Genomic DNA, 21,511 nt, shown 5'->3' with positions numbered 1-21,511 from the left:
CTGTGGCTAAGACAGGACAGCAGGGGAAAATGAACCAGAAGTATGCAGGGCAACTAGGATTTAACTTTTTACAGTCTACACATGGATAATTGAAAATTATCATGTCGTATTCCTCAGCCTCAGGAGAAAGCAAAAAGAATTTTCATTTGATAACTGTGTTAGGTGCTTCCTCCACTTTATCTGATTTAATCTTCTTAACCTATGAGATGGAACAGAACTTTTAGCTACCTCTGCTTAGGGATGCCATATAAAATAGTTTTATGGTGTAGGTTATGTCCCAAACACTTCATGGGATATATTTATACTAGAAAAAAGTATTCCTTGTTTATCTGAAATTCACATTTAATGGCATTCTGTTTATTTGTATTTTTTAGGTTTTGCAACTCTTGTTTCTTTTATCCCTCATATTAAAAATAAATTACTTTCTTCAAAACACATTGCACAACTTAAACAAATTCCCCAGCTTATACTCTTTTGTCTTACTGATGTTTGGGCTGTAAGAGGGGCCAAAAGTTAGAGGCAAAATGTTGTTAACGTTTCAGATAGTTTTTATAGGAATCTACTGAAGGAACTGTAGGAAATTCCAGAAATTGAACTTCTATTTCCAGATTTATCCGTGGGTCTCAGGTCCTCAATCCTAATTTTAATTAAGAATTATTTAGTTCTCTTTACAAATCAACTTTGTGAATAGATATGTTGTTCAAATCCTACAACAAGAATCATAAAGATAGACAAGTTTCTCCTGCAGAGCACAGGGAACTATATATTCCATATCTTGTAGTAACCTATAATGAAAAAGAATCTGAAAACGAATATGTGTATGTATATGTATGATTGAAACCTGCTGTATACCAGAAACTGACACAACATTGTAAACTGACTATACTTCACTTTTTTAAAAAAGGAATTGTAAAATTTTAAAACTGGAAGGGATCTTGGAGATGATTGAATTCTTAGAGTTTCCAGAACCTAACTCTGACTCTTAAGCAAGAACCAGTGTCTCCAGGCAATGACAGGACTTTCAGTGGGGACTCCTGTACCTACTGCCTGGAGATATCAACCTACCTCACCTTTCCCCTTTTCTTGCCTAGGCTCTGTCCCAGACATTACCCCTTGTCTAAGTGCCCAACATTCCAAACATCTTTTGTTCTTAAATTATAGTGTTATCTATGGCTGCGCAGTGTTGGTGATAAGAGCCAAGCAGGAGAGAGAAAGTGACATGGAACAATTCCAGATGAAAAGAAACATGCCCCAGACCTGGGGAAACCTTTCGCTGAAAAACTCCTCAAGTGGGAGGAGGAAAATTCTTTGCAACATGGGAGAAAGAGAAGGAAAGGTTAACCACAGGCTTCTTGCAGTGGATAAACATAGGTTATTCTCCCAAAAGCAATAGAATTCAAGGTCAGGAATGCTGAAGAGGAGCAAATGCCACCATTGTCAGCACCTGATCTAATGAGCATGTAACCTTGCTTCTGTCTGGAGAAACAAGCTGAGAAATAGCTGAAATATTTTCTAAAAGATTTTATCCTATTAGGAGGCCCACCAGCCCACAGAAATCTGCTTCTCCATCATCAGATAGCAATGTATCTATAGAGGCTTCCTGGTGGCTTTAAACCAGAAAAATACGTCTTTCTACAGTATCCAGAGAATTATGCTGAAGACCCAATAGGAAATAGTTGATAAATGGACTTTTGTTTATTGAATACCCCAGGTCAGGTTCTGTATTTTTTTCCCTGCTTTGTCACAACTATTTCTATGTTTTATTTGTCCGTCTGTAGTTTCAGAGAAACAAAATCAAACAAGATATCTTAAGGTCTGCGTGTCAAGGAAATTTCCTTGAAAACAGGTTGGCATTAGATGTACTTTTTGAGTCCCTTTGATACCTGATATTCTGAACCCCCTGCTGGTACCTCAGTACAAGTCATCACCATGTATTAGTATAGAAAGCTCCTCGTTTTAATACAAACAGCAATCTTCCTTAAATTTGTGTTCATGCTGTCACTGTGTTCAAGTGTAACCTACTAACCCTCTGTGGTCCTCAGAATTAAGTTCGACCCCTCTAACTGGCACATTAGGCCCTGTGTGTTATGGTCCCTGCTTACTGCCCAGCACTTCTCATCCTTGGCGTCTGCGCTTCAGCCACGTGGGAGTTTTTGCAGGATCACACACTCACCGGGCTCCAGCCATCAAGCCCTCTCTCGTGCTGCACCTCAGCCAGCACACAATTCTCTCCCATCTCCCTCCCTCCTGCTTTGTCCAGGCAACTACTGCCAAACCCTCAGCTCTTTCTCAACCTACCTTCTCAAAGAGGAAGCCCTCCTGGGCACGAACCACACCCCTTCCTCCTGCCTGAATTTTCTTTCTTCCCCCTACCAGGTCCCCCCTGCAAGACAGGAAATCAGGCACTGCTGGGTTAGGGGAGGGGGTGCCATTCGGGTAAACTCTGCTGTGAGTGGTAATCGGGGTGTGCACACACACCTAGCACAGTCTTACGCGGTGTCACCATGGGAGTCTGAGTCCTGTAAATCTCCTATGCTTCCATCATTCACAAGACTGGTATTCGCTAGTGACATCGCCTGGTGTCGTTCCCCGCTCCACCCCCCCACCCCCCTCACGGAGCTGCGGCCTTTGTAATCTCAGCCCTGTACTGGGTGCTGGGAGGAAACAGGGGACCCCAAGGAAGTAACGTGTGTGCTCAACTACAGCACACAGCAAGGTTATGGTTAGTCCTACAGTAGAACTGTAACCAAAAACGGGTGCTGTGTGAGCACTCAGGAGAGCATGATTCGTTGTTTCTGAGGTTTGGAAAGAGCACACCTGGAGGTACGTTTGAGCTGGGCCTCGGAGGTGTGGAACAGCCAGAAAATGTACATGACCACATTTCAGGCAGGGGGAATCACAATGAGAAGGTACAGAGGTGTGACCAGATGAGATAGGAGCGAATGGGGAGCAGAGAAATGAGGGGGAATTGTGTAGGGCTTTGAGCGCTTCATTTGTCAGTATGAATTTTATTCTGTAAGCAGCAAATCGCTGAAGAGTTTTGAACACAACAGTGATATAATCAGATCTGTATTGAAAAATATTTTTCACTATTATTTTTTCCTACAAGACAAAGTATGCTTTTTTCTTTTCTCTTTTTAAGTTTATTCCAGAGAAATATATACCAGGTAAAGTGAAAGCTCTCTATAATCTTACTAGAGTTAACCATTTAGTGTAATGCTCTGTATTTTCCCTGTGCATAGTACATTACTGTATGTGTTCGTGTATATGAGGATGAGATTATTCTAAACATACTTTTGACCACTGCCTTTTTTGAAGGAATAGTGAGTATCTTCTCTGAGGAGGCAGGTCACACAAAGATTATTAACTACAACAAACCCATGAGGCACATGTATGCACATTTTCACTGCTTCACTCATAATCAACACAGAAATGATATCATATTTTATCTACAAGATTAGACAAATTAAAAATAATGACCACTATTCAATTTTGGTGGGGATATGACCAAACTCTTTACAGAATTGCTAGAAATAAAAATTGGTGCTTTAGGAGAGGGAAATCCAGCAATTTCTGCCCCCCCCCCCCAAATTTAAACTACATGGTGATGGCAAATCAGTTAAAGGAGGAGGAGCAGAGGCATATTTGGAAGATCAATTTTGGGCATGTTGAGCTTGAGATATTTACAGGATATCCATGTGGAGCTTCACAGCAGGCAACTGTAAATGTGGTCTGGAATTCAGAAGAATGTTTGGAGTGAAAGCCGTAGAGGTCCCCTTCTTCCGTGGGAAAGGCTGAGATGACAGAGAATCTGGTCAAAGATAAACCCGACATTTAAGAGTCACTGAGGAAGAATCAATGAAAAAGAAGTAGGATTAGGTATTAGGAAGGTTGGAAAGACCACCTCGAGAATGGTGCGGATGCCAGGAGAGGTTAGGGGAGCTCGTTAACAGTGTGAATGAGGAAGAGAGCTTGAGTTGGGTTAGAGCTGAGGAAGTCACTAGTTTGCAATCAGGTCATTTATATTTTTTGCAGCTGAAGCTTCAGTAGAGAGGATGCAATGGAATTTGGGGAGGAGTGCTTGAACTTTCAGGCAAAAAAAACATGTTTTCCTTGAAAATTATTGCCAAAGACTATAACTACCATCTTGGTGTAGCCTAAGGGAAGGAGCTTGAAGGAAGCAGAATGCTTCTGTTTTAATTCTGGCTCCATACCCCCTGCTTAATACAGCTGAGATAAGCCTGGAATGTTGTAGCAAGACTTTCCAAAGACTAAGATGAAAGAAGATAGAAAGAATGTTATAAGAGTTATGAGTAATAGATCTTTCTCTTTTAGTGAGGTGGTTTGCTGCAGACCTGTCTTCCTGAGGAGCACTTGGCCTAGTTTCATTTGTCAGAAGCCAGCTTTACCTTGTGCCTCTTGGGAGGGTCCTTAAACACATCGAAACTCCAAGCCCAAGGTGCCAAGGTCAGGTTTCCTTACATCTGTGGAAGAGTTCTTGTTTTCTCTTTCAGGACACTCCTTTTTTCCCTAGATCTGGGAATACCCACTTTTTTCAGGGAAACCTTACTTTCTTACAGGGGTTGGGCCATAGGAGGATAATCATTATTTCAATAAAATAATTAAGAATTCCAGTCATACCAAAGATACTGTCAATACCGGGTATGTAATTTCATAGGGAGGTCTGAACCTCTATGTGGGACCACTAGATATTCTGAAACATGTTGATGTGGAATGGAAGGGAAAGAAACAGAAATAGGAAGTGATCGCTCTTTGGAGGATTTTGACAGTGAAAGACAGGGTACCTTATGGGAAGCAGAGGGAGAGGAAGGATGAGAGTACCTGGAGATGCGGGTACTTTAGAATCCCATTGGCAGCAGAGATAGATAAGCAGCGAGTGAGAAATTTAAGGTGGAAATGGGAATGATGCGGGAACAGTGTCCTGAAGCATAGCTGGGATAAGTTGGAGAGGATAGGAACTTCTAAAATAGGCAGGATTCTAGAAGGAATGGATGGATTAAAGGGGAGGGGAGGGTAAGAATGAAAATTAGCAAAATCTATTTTCCGAAAAAACACAGGGTCTGGTCATCGGGTAAATGAGGAAAACAAGGATGGGACTGGAATTTGAAGATGCAGAGAAAGGTCTCTTTCTCTGGATGCAGTATCTTCTCCACACCCTAAGACCTTCAGCAGTGCTTCTGTAGAGAGATGTCACTTCCTGTACCCTCCAAAAATAATCACTTGGTTGAATGAGTCCCTTGCCCAGTAGTCCTTCTGTTTCACCCACCTGAAAAATCCCCAGGATTGGTTTCTACTTTGATATTGTAGCCAGGATGCTGAAAAAAATAAACACAGCTTGGCAGAGGATGGTACCATGATAAGTTCATAGTCACCCATCTCATTGAGATATTAATGATGCTCAGCAATCTGTAATCATCTAAGCCAGTTTTGGGTTTTTTTCCTACCAAAATGAGGAACAGTGATCCAGTTCATCTATGTTATTATTTGGATATTCATTTATTCAAAATACTAATTGAGCATCTAGTATGTACAGGCTTCTTCTGGATGTTAAGTATATGGGACAAAAAAATGTTGATAGACAAGGTCCCTGTTGTAATGGGGACAGAAAATAACCAAAGAAATAATTCCAGATAGTGATAAGAGCTATGAGCAAAAGTAAAACAGAGAAATGTGAAAATGGTGGGTGGGCAGAGGGACAACGTAGAGAGTCTGGTCACGGATGCTTCTTGGAGGAGGAGGCTTTGAACTCAGACCTGAATGACAAGGAGGAATCAGGCATTTGAAGATCTTGTGAAGACATCTCCAGGCAGCTTATGTGCCAGAAATGAATTTGATATAACAGGACAGGACAAAAAAAATCTAGTGTGGCTCGAGTTTAGTCAATCAGGGGAGTAGTGATAGATAATAAGGCAGAAAACAGAAGTAGAGGCCAGAAAACAATTTTGAAACCTCTATGAAGAGTGAGTTTGGGGGAGGGTATAACTCAGTGGTAGAGCTCATGCTTAGCATGCACCAGGTCCTGGGTTCAATCCCCAGTCCCTCCTCTAAAAATAAATAAGCCTAATTACCTCCCTCCCCCTGCCAAAAAAAAAAAGAGTTATAGAAGAATAGGGATGAAATCAGTAAGACTAAGAGACTAGTGCAGTAGATCACGTGACAGATTCTGATGGTTTTGCCAAGGGTGGTGCCGCGGAGATGGGAGAGTGGAGGCTACCTGTGTATATTGTGGAGGTAAAGCTGCCCGTACTTGCTATTGGATTAGATGTGGGAGGTGTGGGAAAGAGAGAAATCCTGTGTAGCTCCTAGCATGTTGGCTTTGGCAAAGGGGAAAATGCTGATAACTTTTACTGGATGGAGAAGACTAGGGAAGGAAAAGATTTGGGGGTTTGGGAGAGAAATCAGTACCTATATTCTGGCTGTGCTTAGTTTGAGATGCCTTTTGGTCACTCAAGTGGAGACATCAGAAAGGTTATAGATATATGACTCGAAATCAGGAGGTAAATCAGCAGTGAGAACCTTACCACCTTTCAAGGCAGCCCATGATATGTTGGCTAGCTCAAATTACCAGAAAGTTCTTTCTAATACATTTTAAGACGATTATACATGTAACATAAATGTGATGCCCATTTCCATCTGGGGTTACAGAAAAATACATATTTTTGGAAGCACATCAAATATTTGAAGAAAATTACCATGTTCTCAACATCTTTTATTCATTAAGCTGAATAATCCTGGTTTCCCCAGCTGCTCTGCACGACCTCATTTCCAGATACTTCAGCATCCTGGTCATATCCTTTTTAAAGAAGGATGCCAAGGATGAAAGCAACCTGAACAACACGCCCAAAATGTCGGACTATTACCTCTCTGATGTCTTATTCTTTCAGAAATCCATTCACTTTTTATAATTTGTCTGTTTTCTATCTTATTGTCATTGGTGTGTTAGGGTCCCTGCCTGGGGCATGTGATTTTTCTTCTAATTTTCTTCTAATCCGTTGTTGATTTGGAACTCAAATTATCAACTTGCACTCTGTATCAGATATTAGCATTTTGCTTTGTATGTTTGGAATATTTTATAATAATTAAATTTTTTTCCTTTTTCAGTTTTATTAGGTACAATTATTACAGTCTGACTGCACATATTTTATAATAATTTTAAGAAGGAGAGAGTATGTGCTTTCTGAGAGGGGCCACCATTGCCCTCTTATGAGTAAAGCTTTGAACTTTAGGGAGAAATCTTTTTTTCTTACTTCGTTTTTCTAATCTATATTCAAATTAAGTGAGTTTTCCAAACATTTCCAGATGGGTGAGGTATTTCCATCCTTTATAAAAGGATCTCATTAGAAATTTTCTCAGTCTAGGGCACTGGTTTTAACAAGCAGTGGTTTTACTCCTCAGGGACAATTCCGGCAATTTCTGCGGACATACTTGGTGACTTGTGACACAGAGAATGCTGCTGGCATCTCGTGAGTAGGGCCCAGGAGTGCTGCCTAACATCCGACAATGCACAGGACAAGCCCGAATGACAAAGAGTTATCTGGCCCCAAGTGTCAACAGAACCTAGATTTAGAAACCCTGCACTATGCCGTTTCCCTGATCTAGTTTACTAACCTTATTGGAAAAAGGTTAGTAAAACCTTATTGAAAAAAATGGACATGATTTAAACTTAATGAATTAATTCTGCTTCCACCTAATCACTGCTCTGTCCCTTTATTGCAGGCCAACCACCTCTTAATAATCTTTCTGTAATTTAATGAGACAGTAATGAAGCACTACCTTTCTTCACCAGAGAAAAGGCTTTCATAGCTCCAATTTTCCGTCACCTCTCCCAGTCTCCATCCTTTCTAGAACACTTCACAATGTTCAGTGATCAAATCTGGACATTCTTTTCATAAAAGAATCATTTTAAAAAGCAAAATCGCACTCTCATTTATCTCATCGCCCATTCCGGCCTTTCCTTTCTGTTCTCCATATTTTGCTCATTCTTTCCAGTTGAAAGGTCAGGTTTCTTGAGAAGAGGGACAGCCCTGCTTTTCTTCTTCATTTCTTAATACAAGAGAAACACAACACAACTTAAGCCAGAAGCGCTGCTCCCCTTGTCTGCCGGGGGCCCCAGGCAGGCATGCGGCTATTCTGGGATGCGGCTGGTTCGTTACTGGTGAGGGAGGCTGCGGCGAGCCCCTCTGCTGTCACCGGCTGTGCTTAGAGGTAGAATGTTCTTTACTGCACGTCCTCCATGGTGGGAACACGTCAAGTCTTCCTGGGGCTGTTTTATTTCTTGGTGTTGACCGCAGCTGTCAAGATCAAAGAGGAAGTAATGAGGCAGGAGTGAGTAGCTTCGTTCTCCGGGTATCTGAAAGGGGCAAAACTGATGGAGATTTTGAAGTGAAAGGGAGAAATAAACTCTTTCTCTAGCCATACCTAGAAACAACAACTAGGTAGCTCTTTTCACATGCTTCTAATTTTTAAAGTTACACCTGTGTTAGCAAAAGTGGCAAAAATAACCCTTCCCCAGTACCTTTATGTTTTAGAGCTAGAGACTCATTCATTCACTCGAATAGCTATTGAATGTGGCTATATGTGCCAAGCACAAAAATGAACCAGGGAAGCTTCTAAACATTTGGAAATTTTGACTGTGTATCTGAAAGAAGAATAAGTGAATACCTAATTAGTAGTCAAAATATTTACTTTTTTTTTTCTTCCTTGGGGTAATTGCTCTTCATGCACGAATCACCAAGTATTTGCATAGGCGGTGTGTTGGAGATTGCAGAGAATAAATCAGAAGGAGGGGTCCTTCTCCTTCTTTTAGGATTAGAGAACTAAGACCACCTTTTAGGATGAGAGAACTGAGACCCAGGTTTAACAGCTTAACTAGCTGATAATTAGTAGCGCAGCATAGTGTGCGGCACAGCAAGCTGGTGCTATTGTCTGAACTGCTACCTGGGTCTTCTAACTTTCAACCTTGTCTTGTTCTAAAAATAGATGTGAGAGAAGATTGTTTGCAGAAAATGCTCTCCACCACCGTACCAAGTTGGTTTCTACCCAGAAGGCCTTCTGGCTGAAACAATGGATAGGATAATGAAAAGAACCAGCAGAGCCTGGAGTTCAGGGTTGGGGTGGAGGGAAGCAATAAAAAGGCGAGGTTAGCAGGGTGGGTACAGCTCAGTGGTAGAGCGCATGCCTAGCACGCATGGTGTCCTGAGTTCGATCTCCAGTACCTCCATTAACAAAAAGGGGAAATTAGAAAAAGCACAGAATGAGGAGAGCATATTTTAGTTGTGGCAAAGCATATAAGATAAAAGTGACACATCTGGGTTTCTGGAGTACCAGTGGTATGGTGGTGCTGTAAAAGAGAAAAAAAATCAATAAGATCTTGCTTCATTCTTCACCTAAGGGCTTATACCAGAGCCGCGTGTCTGGTATTCAAAGACCACTGCAGCAAGAGCCTGAGCTTGCCTTATCTCTCACTAGATTCGGACATGGGGCCCCTGCATTGTTGGGCAGAGTGCTGTGCATTGCTCTCAGTATGTATGTATGTGTCTATTTGAATTTTTCTTAACATTGTCTTTTAAAAAACTCATTAAGATCTTCTCAGGTTTAGAAAACTGTCTTTTCCTACTATTTTTATTAGATTGAGAGGTCAGAGACTGCAGCTAATAGGTGAAAACAGAGAATGGATTTGGAAGGAGCAGTTTCTGGCCAAGATGTGGGGAAAAGTGTAACTTATGGTGCAGGGAGATATTGAAAAAGAGAACAGGATTAACAAAGGAGCATGACGTTGTGGCTTATAATCTGGGGAGATGGAAAGGAAAAAAAGAAGAGCAAGAAAGAGAAGGAATTGTAGAAAATTTGAGATACAAATATTGAGGAGATGGACAGAGGAACAGTCAAGAGACCGAAAGGGTTATTTGTGTCCGAGAGAAAGATCTTAGCTTTTGCTTGTCTTTGGGAAGTTCCTTTCCTTATGTGTCAGAAAACCACAGGCGAGGAAAGGAAGTGGAAAATAATAGAAGTAAGGGTATCCTCTTTATAACCTCCTACTGGTCCCTTCCTTGGAAATCAGAAAGACTCAGGGAGGCACAGAAGAATAAACAAACACTTCCCTGGAGCTCTGTTCTTAGCAAGTTTCTGTCCGCGCTGTTTTCCCCAGAATCCTGCGTAATCTGGCTCAACACCTGACTGTGTCTTTCCCTCCTGTGTCTCTGCACATAGTTCAGGGCCCTGGGTGTGCTTAAGCCTTTTGCCTTTGTGTCTCTGCTTTGTTCCTCTAACTGTGGGCAGTATGTCTGCATCCATTTCTGTAAGTTGCTGACGGCGTTTTAACACTGGTGCCGTTCCCGTTCTGACTGTCTCAAGTCTCATCTGTGTCTGTGCCTTTTCCTTTGGCCTCAGTCTTTCACTTTCTCTCTGTACTCTGTCCCATTCGGCTTCTGTCACTGCTTTCCTTTACCAGCCGGCTTACTGTGACTCCATCCCCATAGCAACCCCTCTCTAGGGAAAAATGAGGGGAAAGAGGAGGAGGAGAGAGCCGAGAATTAGATGGACAATGAGAAGCTGGATTGGAGTTGGAGGGCGACCTTTTGGGTTGAGTCCTGGAACAGAGTACAGACAAACCGTGTGGATGGATGCCAGCCAAGTTACATAAAATCCTAGGGGAACACATACATATTGGGGGTCCAAATCCAACCCCTGCTAGCAAAACTCATTGAGCAAGTCCATTCTGCTTTATGCCAGTCTGTCATTTTTTTCCCTCTTCTGTGATCCAGGTTACCTTTCTTTCTATTTCTAAGCTGTATGGTTTTTATACACGTATGTTTTCTGATGTATTGTACCCTGAAAAGAGATTTCCTTAAAGATTTGTGAATACTCACACTGGAACCTCAAGGTCTTTCTTTTGATGTGCTATAGTTTTTCACTAGGATTCTTTCTGGACACCATAATTTAAGTGATAATGAAGAAAACTTGGAATGTCCTCAGAAAAGGACAACAAAAAGTCACCTGTGAAATGGTATTGTACACTCTCATTTAGGACCAGAATACTAGATAAGAGATTTCATAAGGAAGAAAGATTTTTACCAACAATGAGATTTGTTTACATAAGGAAAGTATACTCACTGAGGTAATGGAATTATTCTGCCCAGAGGTAACTTTAAATATCTGTATCCATATATCTGTAAAGGAAGTTATCCATATATCCATATATCTGTAAAGGAAGTTAGCTCCATGAGTGCTTCTCAAACTTGAGCTCTCTTTTCCCATTGCTTCCTTGGACCCCTAACCCAGAGAGCTTGTTAAACACAAATTCCTGCACTCCACCCCTTGGATTCTTAGGTGAGGAGAGGAGGGGGTGTATGTGGGACTGGGGGCTGTATTAATTTATATTTCTAACAGGCTCCCTGGAGATGCTGGTGCTGTTGGCCCAGGGGTCACAATTTGAGTCGCAGTAGTCCAGATAACTTCCGGAGTCAGAGGACAGCTGACATACATAGTCCAGAAATGTGTGGACATAGCGTTGCTCTTTGATAACAAATATATTTTTCTTTGGAAATGGAGGGGTGAGCTAAATCACATAAGTTTTGTTTTTCTCTGCCCATTTGCAAGCCATGGTTTCCATTAGACTCCTTTCTTTGTTCTGCAGTCGAAGTTGTCCCAGTGCTCAACTGGGACATCCAGGGCAAACTGGACATATGGTTGACCTCTCCGTTCACATAAGGCCAGTAAATTAAGAGGAATAGAAAGGGGAAATGAATCTGACTAGGAAACAGAAAATGTGGTTTCTAGTCCTAATTCCGAACTTATTAATTTTATGTCTTTAAATTGGGCATTTAAATTCTCCCTGTTTCAGTTTCTACCTGTAAAATAGAGATAGCATTACCTCCTCTACTTACGTCACAAAAATGCTTTGAAGATCAACTGAAACATGTATATAAAAGATGTTTATCAAAATACCATACACATGTTAAGACAAAGATGTGGCTCCCTTGTTTTTATTTAGAATTTACTGTTTAGTGCTAAAAAACAGCAACACAACAATCTGACTCCTAAGTATATACCCGAGAGAAAAGAATTCTTACATATGGCAAATGACAAGAATGTTTTATAATAGCTTAAAACTAAAAACAATAATGGAGGAGCATGAATGTGTACATCACAGGAGAATGGCTAAATGAGTTTTGGCATAGCCATAAATGGGACCCTACTCAGCAGTAATAAGGAATGAGCTGCTTCATACATCCCACATAACACTCATAGACACTATGTTGAGTGAAAAAAAATCAAAATCCTAGCACAGAAGCGTACACGCTATATGCTTCCATTTATACAGAGATCTAGAACAACAGAATTCACTGGTGATGACAGAAGTCAGGGTAGTGGTTACGTCTGCGGAGGGCGGCTGTAGACTGGAACAGGCACAGGGAAACCTTCCTGGGGAGCTAGAAGTGTTCTAGAACCCAGATCTCAATCTGGGTACTGGTTATGCAGGTGAATACAAATGTCAGAATTTACCCAGCTGTACACTTAACATAAATGCATTTTTGCCTTCTTTACTGTATGTATGTGATACTTCAATAAAGAGGAAAAAAGAAAAAGACATAAGTAAAAGGAAGAAAGAACTTACCTCAATTCTAGCACCACTAGAAGACAAATTCTTTTTTTTTAATTTTATTAATTAAATTTATTTTTTGAAGGGAGAGGTAATTAGGTTTATTTACTTGTTTATTTATTTATTTATTTATTGGTAGTGGGAGGTAATTAGGTTTATTTAGTTAGTTAGTTTTTAATGAAGGTACTGGGGGATTGAACCCAGAACCCAGTGCATGTTTAGCACGTGCTTTAGCCCTGAACCATATCCTCCCCACAGAAGACAAATTCTTTTTCTCAAAATGTTTCAACTCTAACAGCCCAGCACAACTAAAGAGGCTCGGTTTTGTAATTTGAACATCTAATACGTGGATCTAGGAGTCACCACCTTGTTCAGGGTTGGTGGTCACGTATCTGGGTTTCTAGACTTAAGCAACATGTGACAGTAAAGGGAAGAGGAAGCCCTGTGTCACTGGCTCAGGAAGAGGCTAGGCTTACGTCAGAGTTGCAACAAACCTTTTTGTTGTTGTTCCCTTTTTTTTCATTTTTGTGCCCTTATGACTACTTTTCTTAGATTTTTTTTCTTAGATTTTTCATATAGCATACCCTTTATGGGTGGGGCGGTCTTCAAATTTTCTTCGTCTCTGGTCAGTAGCCTACTTTCCCATCTTACCTAAACGTGTCTCATCAGTGGTCAGTCCTGGGATTTTCTTTTATGAGTCTATTCCAAGGACTCACATCCTGCCCCCCTGCCCAGAGAGCCTTCCAGCAGTTTTACAGCTGCATTCTGGGACTCTGTTTGGGGAACAGTGCCTTTGACAATTCCCACTCTCATTAAGACTTCCGGCCAGGCCTCCAGGAAATCCTCTCCACTTTGGTGCTTTCCCACCCTGCTTTCTCCTCAGCAGTTGTGGGGCTAGTGTGTTTCATTCACTGTCAGCCTAGGAAAAAAGAAAACTGAGTAAAAAAAAAAATCAGTTATTTCTCAGGCAGGATTAGTCAGCTGACCAAGCTGTCTGCGAGTCTAAAAAGGGGGATTATCAGAAATATGTAAGGGAAAGGCGAGCAGAAAGCATGAGTGGCTTTAGTCTGCCCTCCCTTTTAAACTGAGTTGCTCTTGTTAATTTCTGTGACATCAGTGTTTGTTTCATAGAAGGTACTTAAGTACTTGCCAATATATGGAAAAGGTTGAATGCATGAGACTAAAAGATACGGTGTGTTTGAAAGAGGACAGAGTAGGGGCAGCAGGAATCGGGGTGCCGAGGGAAGCTTCGCAGAGACGGATCTGCAGGGCGGTGGTGGCGTGGGTGTGTATCTCTCAGAAGTCACTGACCTGAACACCTGGCACGTAAATAAAGCTGACTTGAAAACACAGGATCAGAGCGCTGCAGGGACATACGGAGGAGACGATTTTGTAAAGATCACAGGCCTGTGAAGTGTTACATGGGGATATACACAGACAAGAGCAGGGGGGAGAAGAGGGGAGGGAGATGGGGAGAGCAAAGAACCGAAAAGAAAACAAGACCGACCAGGCCAGACCAGACCAGAAGCTAAACAGGCACGTTAGTCGGGGCAAGGGCAGGAGGGGCGCGGGAATTGGGGATGCAGACAGACACGGCTGAGTGGCACTCAAAGGGCCGCGTGGGATTAAGGTGCCTAGAACGAAACCGGCTACCCTCGAGGCAGAACCCTTGTATAACTTTTGCATGTCCCTAGAGATGCCTCGGATTCCAGGAAATTACAGCTCTCTCGGGCGAACAGGAGCGGGCGCGCCCGCCGGCCCCTCTGCGCATCTGGCCGGGGGCGGGCCAGGCGGCGGCGCGGCGGGGCGCGGAGAGCACCGCCCCGCCAGCGCGCGGACGTGCGGGGTGGCACGGTGCCCCCGGCGCGCATCCTGTCCCCGCCCCCGGCCAGGAATCCCGGCGCGGCTCGGCCTCCCACCCCCGCGCGGGCCCCCCTCACGTGTCTGCTCTCGGTCTCTACGTCGGGCCAGTTTTGGTCAAGGAGGGAGAGATGCCAGTGGAAAGGGGGGGAGGAGGGGCTTAGGAGAAAAAGACGAGTAGGCTGCAAGTGAGGGGGAAGGGGGCTGGGAAACCGGATGGCGGCTTGTGTGCGCGGGAGAGGGAGAGAGTTCTTGGGGGAAGGGGTGGACGGGGAAAAGGGATGATTCTGAACAAGGCAAAACGCTGAGAAAGATGCTTCAAGATTGGTAGGGGAGGAGCAGTTCGTTAATGGAGGCGTCAAAGAAGAGCATAAACTTGAGTAGGGAGATACAGAAAAAGCAAGTTGCAGGCACATGGGGGTTTTGCACGCGGCCGGGCAGAAGAGGTGCCTGAGAGGAGAAACGAGTGGAAATCAGCAAAGGGGGGAAAACTCTCGATCTCATTTTCCCTTCTGTTGAGATGTAAATAAATTCCTCTGCTGGTGTTTAAAAACAAACGAACTCCACTTTTTTTTTTTTTTTAACGAGGTGATTTATGTATGTATCAGGACATTATATTTGTGCCTTATGTTTTAGTTATGTCCTTGGTAGTGCCCCTTCAAGCCACATTTTTTCTGTTTAATTTTGTATCTATCTGAGATGATCGATGTTCACAAACTTACTGTGACAGTCATTTCATGATGCATGTAAGTCAAATCATTGTGCTGGACACCTTAATGTAGCTTACACAGTGCCGCGTGTCAATTATATCTCAATAAAACTGGAGGAAAAAAACATTTGGAGGGAAGCACTGCGTTCAAAGTAGCCGCCTAGGGATTTAGGTGTTATAACATCTATACTGTGCCCCTAGGTAAGTAAAAAGGACAGGTGACCCTATGAGCCCTCTGAGAAACAGCAACTAGTCTGAGAGGTCACTCTCAACACTGGTAAGTGTTTCTCCCAGTTCCTATTATGTGGAGTGAGAGAAATTTGGAAAATAATTTCCTGTTGCCTAGTCTGCCCTTTTACATCTCCATCTCAGTAGGCCCACATTTCTGCATTCTCTAAGAAGTCCTCAGAGATTTTTTTACTCAACATGTATCCATCTTCTGTTCTTTTCCTCATCACCCTCTTCTCTAGCTTTGCTGCCCCATTCCAGTCTTTCCCCTGTCTCGGGCCCAGCAGAACCCTACACTGTGAATTTTCACAATTTTCTGACCTTATTCCACCTGCTTCATCTACTGTCTAACTCAGGAGTTGGCAAACCTTACTGACCCGGTTCAGATACTCAATATCTTAGGCTTTGCCGGCCAGGAGGTCCTGTCCATAACTACTCCCCTCGCCGTTGTAGAACAGAAGCCACCATCGACAATGTACAGATGAGCGAGCGTGTCTGGGTACCAGTAAAACTTTACCGATGGATACTGACATTTGAGTCTTATATCATTTTTACAAGCCACGAAATAGTGTTCTGTTCTTGATTTTTTCCCCCAACCATAAAAAATGTAAAAATGATTCTTAAGTTTATGGATGGGACAGAAGCAGGCATTGGGTTCTCCAAATCCACTGTTCCTGAAAGAGACAACTTTTTTTTTTTGGTGTCTCTTGTTGACAAAGACAGCAGTGACAAGCAGCAAGCTGCTGGCCTCAGGTAGCCTCCACTTAGGAGGATGTTCATCTACAGCCCCAAGTTATCAGCCCCTTGATTGACTGCACCCAGCCCTGCTTCCTGTTTGTGATCAGCTACTTAAGAAGGGAGGAAGAACAGCCCCAGTTCTAGGAGAAAAGGGCTGGGGCTGAGGATAGGGAAACGCTGTCTATCCTAGATACTTTGTTCTGGACCTGCAGTGGCTGTTTCTTAATCTACAAGTACACAGTGCAGTGCAGCCAGACGAGCTCTGCCCCCAACCGTGGGGCTAGAGCAAGTTACTCACGGAGCTCTCCTGACAAACCAGGACGATAACACCAAATCTAAACCATTGCTGTGAACTGCAAATGGTGTAACATAAGAACCTGGCCCTTCATAAAAACAGCTTCAGGTTATCATGAATCTGTTACCACTGCTACAGAGCTTCTCCCAAGTAAGTGGAGAGATTTGGAAAGTCTTCAGGTCCTTAAAAAAAAAGGAACTCTAGACTTTAATCCACGGCTTGCAGTAGCTTCTTTATCTCTGATCGTATGTATTCAGCTGTGGAATTAGACATGTTTGATTCCTGTTTTCTCTTTAATTTGACAAACACTTGTATGACACAATGTATACCGTCAGTATTCTAAGTAGTTTACTCATATTAACTGATTTGATTCTCATAACAAGTCTTACAAAGTAAGAAAGACTATTACTACCTTCATTTTACAGATGAGGAAGCACGGTGAGGCTAAATGACTTTCCCAAAATCACACAATGTAAGTGGCAGAGTTAGGACTTAAACCCAGGATGTCTGCCTCCAGAATCCATGCTCTTAGCTACACCTGCTTTAAAATAATTTAAAAATAAATAAATAAAAAGTAAAAAGTGTATGTGTAACACCAACTCCCTTGGATTTAAGCTCTGTGCAAGCAGGGAATGGAGTGCTCCCACCACCTTTGTTTAGCAGAGTACCCCCGGTATCTAAAACTGAGCCTGGCAACACAGCAGATCTGTATCAATGAATAAATGGGTTGATTTTCTTCCGGGCCGTCTGTCTTCTTCGCTCTTGCTGTCAGTGTGGCGATTTGTTTCTGCTTATTAATAGCACTGAGAGGGAGCTGGCCAGAGCGTATCAAGCTAAGACCCAAACCCTTTAAAGAGCCCCTTGTCGAGGGTGTGAGATTTAATGGATTATCTTGTTCCTCTTAATTGTGTAAAAACGTGTATATACTTGTTTATTTTCAAGTAGCTTAAAACAGCCATTTACATGTAATTGGAATTAAGTTGGATTAAAAAGTCCACCTGGAACCTAATATTTAAAGAATTTAGATTGTGATTGTACTCAAAGTAATCCCTTCCTCCGTTTAAACACTTAAAACGGTTCTAGGATTATAGGGTCAGGGCATCAAAGTCAACACTTGTTGCAAACATTTTTGAAAAAGGTACAAATTCATTCAATAAATTTGCATCCCAGCACGCAAGAAGCACTTGGGGTTTTACACACCCATAAGATTGTGCAGATTCATGTCCAGTGGAGTAGAAGAACCAGAGGATGAGGAAAAACAGGACAATGAGGGAGACAAAGCTATTGCCTGCATCCCTGGGTAGCATCAGCACGAAATAAATTCCGTAGGAGGAGGGGAGAAGCAAAAGAATAAGGGTCAGGAGACTTTGGTCAGCTCTGAGTGATGGAACTGGTTGCCTTGGCGATTTGGCTGACGTTCTACACAGCACGTCTGCACTCTTACGCAGCAGCCTCCTAACCTCCCCCCGCCCCCCAAAACGGGGGCAGGCGGGGCTCACCTACAGGATAGACACAGACTAGAAGAGATTCTTTGGTTTCTGGGCCCGCCTCATCCAAATATTTCTGTGACTGCCTGATTCAATTTCAAGCTGAAAACAGTAAGTCTAAACGGCCTCTGTCATCTGCAAGGAAGATGTGTAAATTAGAGAAGAGAAGCTGATTTTTCTCGGCACAGAAAGATCACGTGGCACTTGTAAATGAGGATATGCAGGAGACATAGAAGGGTTAGGAGCACAGTGGTTAGAACAGTGCGTGGCCCACGGCTGGCACTGGGCACGGTTGGTTGACAGCATGTGGAGTGGACAGTTTTGATGAGGAGAACACAGATTCTCAGCTTAGCTCTAGAGAGTTTTGCCCTTACTCCTTCACATCTCTTTGAGTTTCTAAAGGCAACGCGAAAATATTACAGTGACCGCTTGGATCAGTGAAGGCGAAGATTTTTAGTCTCTTCAAACTGTGCCCTGTTCTGAGGACTGGTTGTATTTTTTGCTGAAGTATCTCAGCAGTAAAGAGCACTGTTGCTGCACTCCCAGAGGACTTGGGACTCTCCCCCCCCCCCCCCCCCCCCGCCAGGAGGGGATTAGAGCCCAGCCCTTCCCCCCAAGAGGGGGAGGACCACCACTGTGAAAGCAGACAATGCCCGCAGTCTCCACTCCATAGTTCATCTGATGACCCCGGAGAGGTCAGATTCTGCTCCTCCCCCCTCCTACACACCCAAGGTTTGGCGGCTTTTTCCACTGTTTTCTGGTCTTGCACTTTTTTTGAGGCTGTGATAAGAAGTTATGGTCCTCCTCCCCCCTCAGAAAAGTACCCTGAAATACAATACTTGCATTCACTTTGAGGGGATTTGTGTATCTGCCTGGTCCATCTTTGAACCCCCTATGAAGAAACCCCACCTTAGAGCTTTAATGGCCTTTTTCTTCCTAGAGAGCCTGACAGGTTTCTTCTGAGGGGTTGGGCTCACCAAGGTGAGGGAAGGCCCAGCTGAATGAACAGAGACCTTTAATTATGAAACATCGTACTGAAAAGCGGCTTTACTTCCAGCCTCATCAACAGACTGCCACTTGCTTAGGGTTTCTTTAAAGGGTGGATGTGAGTCAGTGTGAGTACTTTTGTTATCGGTATTCAGTGGCTGTGTTCCTGTAAATAAGCCAGGCCAGGTATCCTGGAGATAGTGTCAGACGACTAGTCACCAGAGGAGGAAGGACATTTATAGTCTTAGAGCATTGCTGGAGTAAACTTAGGGAACTTTGCTTCCTTTGAGCAGTAGTCTGTGTTCCCTATTGGCACTTGTGTAGAAATTGACATTTAAAATACTAGTTTCACATTTCTTCTGTATAACACAGGGAATTATATTCAATATCTTGTAATAACCTTTAATGAAAATGAATATGAGAGCAAATATATGTATGTATATGTATGACTGAAACATTATGCTGTAGACCAGAAATTGACACATTGTAACTGACTATACTTCAATTAAAAAAAAGAGTGGAGGAGCATAGTAAGTCTTTTAGAAATTGTAGCTATTTTTCTTCTTCAGCACTACACCAAAACTTAATAAGTAGTAGTTTCTTAAAATTTGTGCATAAATAAACCATATGAATAAAAAATATTAAAGTACTTGTTTCGAATCCAGCAATCACACTCCTTGATATTTATCCAGATAACTTGAAAACCCGCATCTGCACAAAAACTGCATTTTATATATATAAACAGCTTTATTCATAACTGCCAAAACTTGGAAACAACCAGGATGTCCTTCAGTAGATGAATAGATAAAATATGGTCCATCCAGACAACCGAATATTAGTCAACACTCAAAAGAAATGAGCTGCCAAGCCATGAAAAGGCATACAGGACCTTTAAATGCATCTGAGTAAGTGAAAGAAGTCAATCTGAAAAGGTAGGAGATCATAAAGAAGAAACTGTATCTTTTGTATCTTTATAAGTCCCAGAACCTAGGGAAGAAAGACAAGGAGAGTGCCCTGTTATTAATGCAGTACTGTAGGACGTAACCTAACGGTAGCTCAGATGCTGTCTAAAACCGAGCTCTTGATTTGACCCCTTGTCGCTCTGTTTTCCCTGTTGAAATAAATGGGAACTCCAGTTCTCCAGTTACTGAGGCCAAAACCCTTAGGATCATTTTTGACTCCTTTTTCCTCTCTCCCACCCAACAGCTAGGTTGTTAGTTAATCCTGTTGGTTCCCTATCTTGAATATATATTTCAGATCCAGCAAGTCACTGCTTCCACCACTACTACCGTTGTCCACACCCTCAACATTTCTCACCTGGACCAGGAGCCTCCTAGTTGGTCTCTGTGTTTCCATTCTGTTCTATTCCAGCATCTTCTCCATTCAACAGCAAATACTTAAAAAAAAAAACAAAAACACAAATCAACCAATGTTACTCCATCACCCCAAAAGAACTAAAATGGCTTCGTAGCTTCCTGGCTCTCTGTTACACTTAAAATATAATCCAGGATCCTCGCCATTGCGTCCCATTGCCCTGCGTGATCAGACTCCTGCTCACCTCTCAGTGTCATTCCTCCTACCTCTCTGCCCCTCGTTCACTCCACTCCTGCACATTAGCCTTTTGGCTCCTTCTCTTGGTGTCTTTGTATTTGAAGCGCCTTCTCTTTGGAAGACTGTACTCATAAATGCTCCCAAGATTTGCTCCCTCATGTCATTCAGGTCTCTGTTCAAATGTCATCTCCACTGAGATCAACCCTCACCACCGTATCTTAAATAACCCTCCTTCCCAACTCTTTATTACCTTACTTTGCTATACTGTTCTTCCGAGTGCCCCCTTAACATTACATGTCATTATGTATTTATTTGCTTGTTTATTGTCTGGTGTGTAAGTCTGCGAGGGCTACCGTAACAAAATACCAGAGGCTGGGTGGCTGACACAGCAAATTTAACATCTTAACAGCTTTGGAGACTGGAAATCTAACATCAGGGATGGTTTCTCCTGAGACATCTTTCCCTGCAGACGACTGCCTTCTCACTGTGTCCTCACGGCTTTGTCTCTGTGTGCACACCTCCCTGGCGTCTCATTCTCTTCCTTCAAGAACACTAGTCATAACTGGATTAGAGTCCCATTCTTATGACCTCACTAAACTTAACAACCTCATCTCCAAAGATAGTTACATTCTAAGGTACTGGAGGTTTGGGGCTCAACATATGAATTTTAGGAGGACACAGTTCAATCCATAACACCCCGCTCTCTTACCCCCCAGAAATTCCTCTCCTTCTCACATGTAAAAGACATTTACTTCCATCCCATCCCAACAGCCCCCAAAGTCTTAATCCATTTCAGTATCAATTCCAAGTCCAAAGTCTCATCTGAGTATCATTTAAATCAGGTGTGGATGAGACTCGAGATATTATTCAACCTGAGGCAAAATTCCCCTCCAGCTATGTACCTATGAAACCAGACAAGTTATGTCCTTCCAAAACACAGTGGTGGGACAGGTGTAGGGCAGACAGTCCCATTCCAAAATGGGAGAAATTGAAAGGAGTGAAGGATCCCAAACAAGTCCAAAACCTGACAAAGT

The 21,511-nt window shown here is 42.7% G+C and overlaps 1 protein-coding gene and 1 long non-coding RNA gene across 4 annotated transcripts in view; one reads left to right on the top strand and one right to left on the bottom strand.

Moving 5' to 3' along the window:
* SLC2A3 (solute carrier family 2 member 3) overlaps positions 1-21,511 on the top strand; it is a 59,654-nt gene that overhangs the window by 11,601 nt on the left and 26,542 nt on the right. The window lies entirely within an intron of this gene.
* LOC116661366 lies at positions 7,249-14,620 on the bottom strand. Its single transcript, XR_004317253.1, has 4 exons — positions 14,563-14,620; positions 13,274-13,541; positions 11,134-11,221; positions 7,249-8,312 (listed from the first exon to the last, which is right to left on the bottom strand). It is a non-coding gene; the product is annotated as an uncharacterized LOC116661366 (long non-coding RNA).

Source organism: Camelus ferus, chromosome 34 (genome assembly GCF_009834535.1).
Source record: "Camelus ferus isolate YT-003-E chromosome 34, BCGSAC_Cfer_1.0, whole genome shotgun sequence".
Classification (NCBI taxonomy): Eukaryota; Metazoa; Chordata; class Mammalia; order Artiodactyla; family Camelidae; genus Camelus; species Camelus ferus.
The sequence above is the reverse complement of the archived record's forward strand: the minus strand, read 5'-3'. Positions and strand labels throughout refer to the sequence as shown.